Source organism: Hylaeus anthracinus, unplaced genomic scaffold, assembly GCF_026225885.1.
Source record: "Hylaeus anthracinus isolate JK02 unplaced genomic scaffold, UHH_iyHylAnth1.0_haploid 5, whole genome shotgun sequence".
NCBI classification, from domain to species: Eukaryota; Metazoa; Arthropoda; class Insecta; order Hymenoptera; family Colletidae; genus Hylaeus; species Hylaeus anthracinus.
The window spans coordinates 12,950,690-12,962,654 of NW_026535322.1; the positions used below are offsets into that span (position 1 = coordinate 12,950,690).

The following is an 11,965-nucleotide window of genomic DNA, read 5'->3' on the forward strand; positions in this document are numbered from 1 at the left end:
TGTGTACCGTGACGATCGTTAACGTGTAAAATCTGTCGTAATTTCGCGGATGGATCGGTGGAAATCAAAAGGCTCGTTTGAAACAAATTCGTTGATGGGAATTCAATCGACGAACCCGTGCCGTATAAATCATATAAACCGCGAAACCGTGCGGGAGTTCACACTCTGACGCTTCGGGCTGTACAGTTCACTGGGTCAACCTGTGCAATTTTCGATCGTGAAAACATTATAGACGGTGGCTATCGGAGCGTTCATCGGCGAGAGAGGTCGGCCTGTGTTCTCCTTTGAGGTTGACACGTAGGAGCTCAAGAGTCAGGTCGAGAGTGATGAACAGCCTTTCTAACGTTTGATTATTTGGCAGACGAGAAAATCTAACAACAAAGGGATAGGGGTTGCGTTATCGATGTGATACGGGTCCGTGCCATTAGCTCATTAGGCTATCCATCTACTTCAACTCACCAGTCACTGGGCATCGTGTTTCTACTTTTAAATCTCTGGGAGTATTCACTAGAAATACTCTTCCTTTCAGTAGAAATTGAATTCAGTTTTTATAAATCAGATTAATTTTTGTTTACGCGTGAGGAATTGACAATTAAGTTTTGAAAGAATACTTTTGAGGAATGCTCACTTCACACGCCGACTTAACTGCGAAAGAATATTTATAAATTTTGAATAGCGAATAACACAAGGGAGATGAAAGTAATATGGATTTAATGTTCGCTTGAGAACGCACGAATTACAACTGGACGATGGAGACGTTAGCTTGTTTTCGACAAGCTTGTTCCGGATAGAAATCGAGTGTTGGGAGAATTTAGACTCCTTTGTAATCGTGTGCCGTTAGGTCGTTAATATTCTTCCTCGGGCGATGCGGAGAAATAGCGAAAGGTGACAACAGTTTACGGCATGCTAGCGAAGCGAGGCTGTTTCGAATTAATGGCTGATATTGTCGCCAATATCCATCTAGGGGTGACCGTTTACGAAGTCTTTAGAATTTCGCGTAGTCCCGAGCCTCGGCGGTCGAGTATGCCGTGGGCTTGGAAAAACCCATGAGTGGCCTGGGGCTTTCCGCGAGACGCCGAGCGACCACCTACCCTTCTGCAGGGTGAACGAGTAACACCACGTCAACGCCATTCGCGGATTCGGACGCGCGAATGCTTTATTAACAGATCCCCAAAAAATCAGATTTTTTTAATCACGCTTTCGTTGTAAAATCGGAGCAGATTTGAAAGAGTAGTAAGTGGGCTGGACGGAAACGGCATTCAAAAGTGGTGTGAGACCCTGCGCCCGTACGTGGTCAGCCCACGTTAAATTGGAGTCCGGTCTGGTCTGACCACGTACGGGTGCAGGTCCTCGCTCCGCTTCTGAATGCCAGCGCGTCCGAATCCTCGAACGGCGTTGAAGTGGTGTTACTCGTTCACCTTGCAGATGCGCCTTAAGTTGCAAGCGAGTTTTTAAAAAAATCGACATTTTCGAATTTTATTGCCATTCACGCGGAAAAAAGACATCAAAACTGTGTTGCCCCGATGCCCGGGACTGTTGAGCATGTGATCCACGCAACGAAACAACGTTCCAAACCTTACACTTAGGGGTGGACCACCCCTACCTCTGCCCCCCTCCCTTTAGCTCCGGAGGCAGTTTTCGAAACGGGACCTTTTCGGCATTTATCCTTAACGTATCGAGAACAAACGTGAATTTCATCGCCCTCCGATGTGTGGAAGTGCTCCCTTACGAAGGGGGTTGAAAATTTGCGAACTGTCCCACCCACCCAAAGGGTGCCTATGGGGTGTACGCTATGGGTGATAGCATTTTCTGGATCAGGGGAGTCCAGAGAATACATTGAGCCCAAAATGGAGACCATCGTCCAAAAATTGTGGATTGTAGAGGGGGTGGGCGGTTGTGGGTTGTGGGTTTGTCTGAGAGGGATTTCAAGGGGTGCATTTTGTAGAGGGCATCAAGCAGAGACGCCTCAAAGGTTTTTTTGAAATTTTCAACCCTTTTCGTCATCCCTGGACTGTTTCAAATAGGCGTTTTTTTTACACCCTCCCGTTTAGGGGAGTGAATTAACCCTTGCCAATGCAACTTTGCACACACCCAGAAGACACTTGAAGACTATTCCTCACGAAGTTTCACCGAAATCGGTTGAAAACTCTCATAGTCATAAGCATGTGAAAAATCGTTCCGGTTTGCTTGTCCGCTAGTGTACTATATAATATTTGTCATTTGTTTATGAAAAATGACTATTAACTGACCATTAAATTGACTATTTTATATATTAGGTTGTCTTAAAAGTTTCTTTCGTTTTATTAATAATTAATTCATACACAATATTTTATGTTTTATGTTACATTACAAAATTGTATACAATTCCTTTCGCTCCATTACTGTTACAGCAACAATGTCTAAGAAATTAGATTGTCTATTTATGTAAACACTGCCACAGAAAATAATTGAATGCAACTCACGAAAGAAACTTTTAGGACAACTTAATATTATAAGAAAATGTACTGTTAGGTTTTTCCGTATATAATGCATTTCTGGTGCGCGTGCGTGTGCGTGTGTGTGTGTGTGTGGAATGGGAACGGGAATTGAAATGTTACAAGAATGTTGACAGGAGAATTTATTTAATTTGTAACAGTTAAGTTTTATTATATTGTTGTATCACCGCCAGTGCTTCGAACCTTAAACTAAGTGGAAACAACCAGTAATGGTCAGACGCCTAAAGGCATACAACTATCTAAATGTGTGTGTGTGTTTTTTTTTTTGGAGGGGGGGGGAGGCTTATTCCATGTTTAAGAATTACGATTAATAATTAAAACTGAAACTTCCAACAGAAAGAGGTATAAGATTAGTGTATTCACCAGATATTTTCAATTTTTCTGAATTCACCATAAATTATGACAGTTTCAAGGAGATTTCAGCTATTTTAAATTCAAAAACAAAACTATTTTATAAAGATGGTATTCAAATTTAAAAAAGAGGTGGACAAATGTTGTTTATTTACAACAAATGTATTCTCAACTGTGTACACTGTCTTTAAATCTCGATTGAATCTTTGTCTAGAAAAAACTGTATAATATATGAAAAAATTCACTATATATTTATCGAAAAGATTTAATTTATTGACAAAATAAATGCAATCTTTTTATTTTATTCAGGATTTTTATTAGATGTAATCCTCGAACAAAAATAATAATATTTGATATTTTACAAGATGTAGACTTATTTATTTATTGTTAGAATCGTCCCTAAAGTTTTTATTTGTGGACAGACATCATTATTATTTTTTTTCAATTGCTATATCAACACTCTCTGAATACATCGAATACATCGATGACTTATGATTAAAATCCGCTCTCTAACTACTATCACAACAATTTGAAACATTTCTTTTCAACAATGTCCGAATGTGAACTGATGCTATAGTTGTGTCCGATTTGAATGATAGAATGTTATGTTCACAAATTCAAATAAAGAATTGAGATTTAACACTTTCGCTGCGGACGAAAATAAGTGGCCGTTCGCTGGGAGCTGGAATTATGATATATTTTTTTAATGAAAAATTTCTTACAAATGTTCTAGTATGATTATTTCGAAAAATATATATTTGTGGTAACTTATTTTATATATAATATAATTGCCGAACGAAAAAAATGTGCGTAATCCGCAGCGAAACTGTTAAATGAAATTATACCATATCTTATAAACAGTGTAAATCCGCAGTCTAGTTAATGCTATTTCGACCTGCATCGTTTTACTATTCTCAAAAGAATACACAAAACGCTTAGGAATCAACTCATGGACCAATCTTATCAATCAATTCTTATAGAAGTTCAACGAAACCAAACATAAACAAAGATTGCCTCTTCTCAATCGAGTTGACGTTAAAACTCATTGTTTAATAAACACAAATTAAGTTCAATAGCGATAAATAATTACATTTAGAACGTTAGATCACACGATGACCAGTTACGGAACATTCGAATTCTCAAACTACCATGGCATACCGTACATCTGATCAATACTCCAATCTCGATCGCTGGTGAAACCGTTCCGATGGTTTACAATGGCCGGAAAAATGTCGAGAGAAGCTTTGCAACCAACCTTTTCGGTCCTCTGTCACAGGACGGGACATTCAGCGGCCGAAATCACGGTACTTTGTTCGCGGCAAGGAACATCGTTATGTTCTCACAATTTCTGATACGATGACTAGGCTGACTGGCTGGTTCACGTCCATGGTCAATGCGGTCGGGTGGTGGCTGTGTCTCACTTTCTATTATTTTCTCCATGGTGCAGCGAGAGATTAATATAGGTTGAGCGCCGGTGCAGGGAGCGTGCCTGCACTATCAAACGATAGTAGTAGGTAGGAATCCAGTGGCAGTTGGAAAAGGGAGGAGGAGGGTTTACCTATAGACTCTCCTAGTTGGTAGCTGCGACGCGTCTCGCTCGTTATAACCGCAGACTTGCTGCCGGGGCTTGCCGCTGCGGACGAAGGGGATGGCGGATAGAAATACGGGGGTTAGAGAAGCCGGCCGTGAGATGTATATAAGAGCTGCATACGAGGAATAAACGTTGCACGCCTGGCAACGCTCTCGTCGCGCCAGAGGAGGCTATAACGCTGTTGGTCAGGGAACCTTTGGCCTCTGATGAAAACTCGATCGCGTCCGGTTATCGATAAATAGGCTTTTACGTCATTGATAGACGAGATTAAATTCATAGCGCGCGCATAATGAGGATGTTAGCGGGCTGCGGCGTCATAATGCTGACATCAGATGCACGCTTGGTAATTTTACAGCTTTCATAGACCGTTATATTGGATATCTCGTGATTTACGTACGGGATTATATATCGCATAATGCGATACCGCGAAATTTATAGCTGTCTTTTTAGAATTATTGAGAGATGATGATTTCTGGAGGATTTCATTCTTCTTTGAAGTACTTTTCGGCGTTGATGGGCTTTGTTCGTTGTTATAATTAAATAAAGAACATGTGTATTGTAGGGAATGTTATGAGAATGTTGACAGGAGAATTTATTTAATTACTAGCAGTTAAGTTTTATTTATTTTCGGTGTTGATGGGGTTTGTTCGTTATTAAAATGAAATAAAGAACATGTGTGTTGTAGGGAATGTTACAAGAATGTTGACAGGAGAATTTATTTAATTAGTAACAGTTAAGTTTTATTAGATTATTGTATATACCACCGCTAATTCTTGGAAACCTTAAACTAAGTGGAAACAGCCAGTAATGGTCAGACGCCTCAAGGCGTACAACTATCTAAATCTCTGAAAAGTAGACTAATCGTTTTAAATTTTGTACTTCAAAGTTATAGAAAGACCAAATTTGAAGGCATAAATATATAAGAATGTGTGAATGAAAATATTGGCACAGTTTTGCCAATAGTTTAGTACGAGTATTAAGCTAACTTTATTTGAGAAGCAACATCATTTATATTATTAAAATTAAATTTGTTGAGGTTACGTTTACAAATATATCAATAACATTTTTTATGTATGACATTTATCACTTTTCATTTAGTTCTTGTGAAAATATACTAAAAGACTCGTTTTCTATTAATGTTACTACCTTCTATTTAATTAGTAACAGTTAAGCTATAATTAAACAATACTTTAAACAATTTTAAAGTATATATCGCAAAACTTCTATTGAAAAAAAACGTCACATGAAGCGATTTACTACAACTTCCACGAGTATTTTCATGGATAGTCGACACTGCAATCCAGAATAGGGTAATCTACAATCACCAAGTAAAAGTTCCTTTTTTATAATGGGTAACGTTGTAATGTAGCGTAACTATTATTCAACATTTTTGTTCCTGAACAGTTGATAGCTGATTAAAAAAGAAACTCAATTTTTTGAGTGAAACTAAAAGAACTAAACTCGCTAGCTTTAATGCAATTGTCGATTGTAACTTAATTAAGTTAATTGTTAGACTTGGTTTCAGATCCTTCAAATATTATGAAATTTTTACAAGTAAAGAAAACTACAGAAAAATATTGCTAAGTAACATAGTAAAGCATATATACATATATTTAGAATCTCATAGAACAAATAAGAATAGTATTGGGATGGTGGTATGTGGAAAAAGAATTTATTTCAAATAACTAAAATGATCTAAAATAAAGAAGGAGCATTAAAATATAATCTAAAGTTAAAAAACATGAATGTATTTGAACAAATGTCTTTAACAAAAGATTGGTAGAATAGATGATAATACTACAGAATATAAACCATGCTTTAAAATGATATTATAATCTATCGTTTTGAAAAAATCGATTTTTTTGGTTGCATTCTTTTTATAGGTAAGGTTTTATAGGCTAGCTTTCAAAAGATTTGATCAAAATCATAAAAATATGCGTATTCGAAGTGGAAACGGTAAAAAATTTTAAATTTTACGGATAGTAAAACTACCTTTGACTTCTGAAGGGCACATTTTTCTCAAATACCAGTAACGAAAGATCTATTGATCTCTGTTTTAACCTCCAAATTACTAAATTTTTGCGTTGCAAAGATCTGCTTCTTATTCATACATAAAAATCTTAAATCTTCTTTTGGAAAATTTCGTACGTAGTGGAGATATCATGTGTCAATCGTGAGAGTACATATTTTTGTGATTGATAATGGTTCCAGCATTAATCTATATCTTCAAAAATATTCCATGTTTTTTTACGAAAAAATTCATATATCTTAATAAAATAAGTACCAATGCCAGTGCCAGCGTTTCAAACTACTACCATAAATAGTTTTCACTTCATAGAATTCCAAAACTTCCCCTGTTTTTTCGTGGCCAGTCTGGAATACCCTCTGACAATGTCAATAATTCAACTCTAACAAACAATTCGTTACTTCACTATCATAAATTACCGCGTGCAGATCTTTCCTTCCGTCGAACAATTACAATTAATTTAAGTGATAGACAACAATCGTTCAACGCTGATCCTGAGACAGCAGTCTGGATTTTCTCGGTCGTGCAAATCGCTGCGTATCGGTTCCGTTTAAAACTCTCCCCGTTCCGCATTTATTGGTAACGAAATCCAGCTTATCGGCGTTCGATCTAAATCGAAATGTTGGAGGCGTTCGAATATCTGCAGAAATCTTCCGTGCTATAAACCACGAAAGCTGGATAATATCCGCGGAAGGGGTGGCTCGTTACAGACTGACGCCTCGTCGCTGGGAGGAGGACAGGTGGCACGGGGTAATGCGGATGGCGAGTGGATTTAAACGTTCACACTAGATTACGCAAATGGGACGATAATGCGGCGAATCATTTTCCCACGGAACCCATCGAGCGACTCGATCCACCTTTCAGAATAGATTTTCTCGCGGCTGCTCCTCTCTCACTCTCTATCTCTCCCTCATTTCGAGGCAAACCTTTCGCCGAGGATCTCCTCGATGGCGGTCTACGTTACTTACCGACTTGCATAGGAATGCCAGCGCCGGGTCGCTTCGGAATTCCATGCAAATGGTAACGACTGGCACGCTAGGAGACCGTCTGAGGCCATTTGGCCGGCGTAAGACACGCTCGGAACAACTCCGCGGTGTCTGTCGCTGTGAAAATTCTCCTGTCCTCTTTAGGACTGCGAAGTGCTTTGGCACCGGTGCCTTTCGTGCCGATAAAAAATTCGCGACCACGTGATAAATTATATCAGGATTACCCATGAGTAACGTCTTCCTTTCCAAATTTTAAAAAAGTTGCCATCTACTGACAATAATTCAATTTAACATGATTTTCTGGTTTGAACTAGCGATGGGCAAAATCGTAATCGCAAATATGAATACGATTGTAATCGAATGTTTCCGAGTTGTGATTACAAATATGATTACGACCATATTTTTAAAGGTTTACAGCCATTGAAATTCTGTACCTCAAAACTGACTTCAGATTCGTGTTCCTCGCCCCAAAAAACTTAGAAAACCATACATTCGTCGAAATAAAAAATGAAAAATTCTGAATTAAAATTTATGCCCTTAGAGGAGAGCCTAGATAGGGTAACATTATAAAAAAATTTTATTTTGACGACAGCATGGTTTTCTAAGTTTTTTTAATGTGCGGAACACGAATCTGATATGTTTAGTAGATGTTTTAGTAGATGTTTACTCATCCCTTCTGACGGGATTTGAAGTGGTGGAATATTTAAACAAATGATCGATTAGTTAATACCAAGAATACTCTCTGTAGTAATAGTTTTCATGCAGAATGAACAATCTCTTTATATTCCTTTCTGTTTCAATCTCTTATCTGCTATTGTAGGTGTTTACTCATCCCTTCTGACGGAGTTTGAAGTGGTGAAAGAATTCTAAGAACGCTAAAAAGTTACTGGTCTATTTCTTTTTATATAAAATGCCCCGAAGTAGCACAAGAAAACAGAAACGTTTCCAAATTGACCAGTGTCGTATTTAGCAGCCAAATGTTTGGAAGATCAGGGCTGCCAAACTCCTTTGAAAAATGCTCTTTTATCCTTTACGATTCTACCAATATATTAAAGTGATTTCCAGTCGTTGACGCGGATAAAATTACTTTGGGTCTCAACAGTTGACGATTCTTGTGTTTCGTGAATCGTCGAAACGTAGAATGGCGTTTCCAATTCCTTCAGTTATTGAAGTAGACTGGTATCGATAACAAAGGCTGCATCTCGCGCCGGAATGAAAGGGTCCTTCTTCGGAATGCAGTGGTCTGTACGATATAGAAGAAAGTTTCGAAGTTCTGGCTCACGTACGGCCATTGTCCTCCACGCCGAAAGCAGTTACGATAGCGTTGGAGAGTTCAACTAAAATTACGTATGCAGCTTGGCGTTCGTTGAAACGACTTACCTGCAATCTAACGTACCGGCTTATCTTTCAGCGAACCGAAGCTCGTACCGATTGCTTTTACGAGCTTCTTAATGATCGTGGCCTGGAAAATTATGATTATTAATATTAGGGGCATTTAAAGCTTAAAGGCGCGGAACGTAATCAACAATAGGGAAGATTACGGTCGTTGGAGTTGTAGAATTACGTGACACATTATGAAAAATCAGATAATTACTGTGCAGAATGAGATATTTAAAATAAACATCTTGAGTCATTTTTAAACCATGTGAATTAAAGTACGGTAACAGTTGTTTACGTACACCCTCGCACATAAATGTGTGGACACTTACTACTTTCAAGGAATAATTAATATACACCGTATGTTATTACTAACTACTTGTGTTGCTGAATTCTATATTAGATGTGTATTTAACAACATTTAATAATATTAAATGTTTTGACTGGTAGGGTCAATTTTATAGTAGAACTATGGAATCATTTAGATAGAGAAGTTCATATTTTGAACACATTTATGGCGAAATATTACAAAATAAATGAGACAATATTACTTCGGATACAATGAAGAAATTAATAGTATCCAAGTTTGGTAAAAGAAATTGTGAAATACATTCGCTAATACAACATAGACATATCGAAAGATAAATGATATGATTGTTATTACTACATTTGCAATTTTGATTAGATATTTATTTCTATTAAGGAAGTGTCCACATACTTCTGAACGGGGGATGTAGATTGTTTGGTAGCATATATAGTAGATAGACATTTTGCAATGACGTCGAAGTCAAAGTGTAACAGTTTTTCTTAGTATTTAATGCAAGGTAAATCCGCCAATATGAAGAAAAGATACTAGATATACTAGATAAAGAAAAACATGAAGAAATTGTAAAAAGCATGAAATTTTGGTATTGTTAGTATGTCAAACGTTGTTACAGTGTGAAATGCAAAAGCACGTGAACAGTGTTTCACACATTAATTTCATTTATTAAATATATATTCCGTAAGCAATCAAATACGCAATTTTAATTTTAATTGACAACCCTTTGTGATTTGAACTTCTACAGTTGACGTAACACATAAATGTGTTACACGGTAGAAAATCACAAAAAATGGATATTTCCTATTTTCCTCCGTATTCTATATTTTACCTCTTTACACACATTCGCTAATAATCGCGTGGGGACGTTGCATTGATCGATACGCGTGCGTAGAAATGGTTGCCATCTTTTCACGAAGAGAGGCAACAAGGCGTTTTCCACGAGGGCGTCCTGTTCCATACAGATGGAAGACTGCGAAGGATGATTTATTCGTTGCACGTAGAGAACGCCAAGGGGGTGAATGTTACAGGCCGAACGGTGGTACGTCCCAAGAACGTTGTTCGGGATATTTTATTGCGATAAATTTGCCGAGGGACTCGCTGCCCTATTCTGTTTGACGATTTTTACTTATTTCGTTATTTCTTTACTTATATAAACAGAAATAGTCCGCTAACACTAAACCTCTCAAGTCAGTCAGTTTGATTCACGTAGTTTCTCGAAATTTTTGTCATAAAGTCACTTCATCATCAACACTTTAACTGCTACCTTATTTCGAAAGAATTTACAACTTAGAAGAGGACTTTTCACCTTAATATACAATTAATGTAGGCTAACATTAACTTGTACTACTTAAAGGTATATTACGGGAAAAGGTGTGAATTTAATAAAAAGAATATAATCTTATAGGGAATGACAAGATGAAACTTTTTTATATGTACAGTTTATTCATAGGACGTTTAGTTTCAGAGATAAAAATTGAATACTTCTAATACCTTTTCCTGAGATATCATAATGATCTAATCCTGTTGTTGTTGTCTTAATGAGAAACAAAACAACAGTGGAACAATCGAATTTTTTAAAAATATCACCTTATAGAGAATGACAAGATGAAACTTTGTTATATGTACAGTTTATTCATAGGACGTTTAGTTTCGGAGATAAAAATTAAAAACTTAGAAAAGTTTTTTCCTGAAATTTAATTTTTGCAACGAACTTCTAACTGTTCAATTTTTATTTTCGAAACTAAGCGTCCTATGAATAAACTGAAGAAATAAAAAAGTTTCGTCTCATCATTCCCTATGAGGTGATATTTTTAAAAAATTGATTTATCGAATATAAACATTTCTCTGAGCGTATATGTACAGCCTTCGCAGTGAAAGGGTTAAGAAACTTGTCTGTCTCCCAAAATTAAGCATTGTAAGTTGACAACCAACAACATATTGTAGTTAATACATTCCAAGAAGTGAACATTGAAATTAAAAACATTATAAATAGACTTCCGATAAGTAAAGAGTTACCAATGCGTTTATCGTAAATTTGGGAGATAATGGTCGTAATAGAGGATTAATTTGAGGGATAAATGTGTTTGTTTGGTTGTTTGTTTGTTTGTTTCTCTCTCTCTCTCTCTCTCTCGTTATTCCAGATTAGGTTTTACAACAGCAATTTTGTTATAGGTACTTTGTTTGTTATGCACTTTTTATTTGATTATTACAATTACGCGCAATACTTAACGTAAATAAATGAAGTACCTAAACAAATTCTCAAAACCCAATAAATATTTATAAAAAGGTTAATGATACTTCAGACGTATATAACAACGTAAGGCTCACACAATGCGTGTGAATTGCTGATGTTTATTTACATCAAAATTTCTGAAAAGGTATTATCTTAATTTTTTTACGTGTCCATGATCAATGGAGATATTTTAATTGTCCCTGTTCAATTGGTCTATCCTGGTCGCTCAAGAATTTTTGTCGCTTTGTTTTGAATGTAATTCTCTCCTCTTCGTCTTGTATTTCCTCCGTAATAGGGTCTCCAGCGTTGTAATGACTGTCAGTCTAGCCGAAGACTACATCGACACGCAAGGAATATTCTCAGCATGCGCATAAGTCAGACACTGCAAGGATGATAAATCCCACATGTGCTTTTAGGTTGGCTGTACTATCTCCGACGAGTACGAGGACGTGATGAGTCCAGGGACAGACTTGGTCTCGCGCCTCTTGTAATTCCGTACATTCACGATCCCCCTTTCTGATTCTCTTGTTTCTCCATTCTCTCTCTCTCTCTCTCTCTCTCTCTCTCTCTCTCTCTCTCTCTCT

The 11,965-nt window shown here is 37.1% G+C and overlaps 1 protein-coding gene across 8 annotated transcripts in view; it reads left to right on the forward strand.

Annotated features, from left to right (window-relative positions):
• LOC128895376 (E3 ubiquitin-protein ligase MIB1) overlaps positions 1-11,965 on the forward strand; it is a 417,384-nt gene that overhangs the window by 76,014 nt on the left and 329,405 nt on the right. The window lies entirely within an intron of this gene.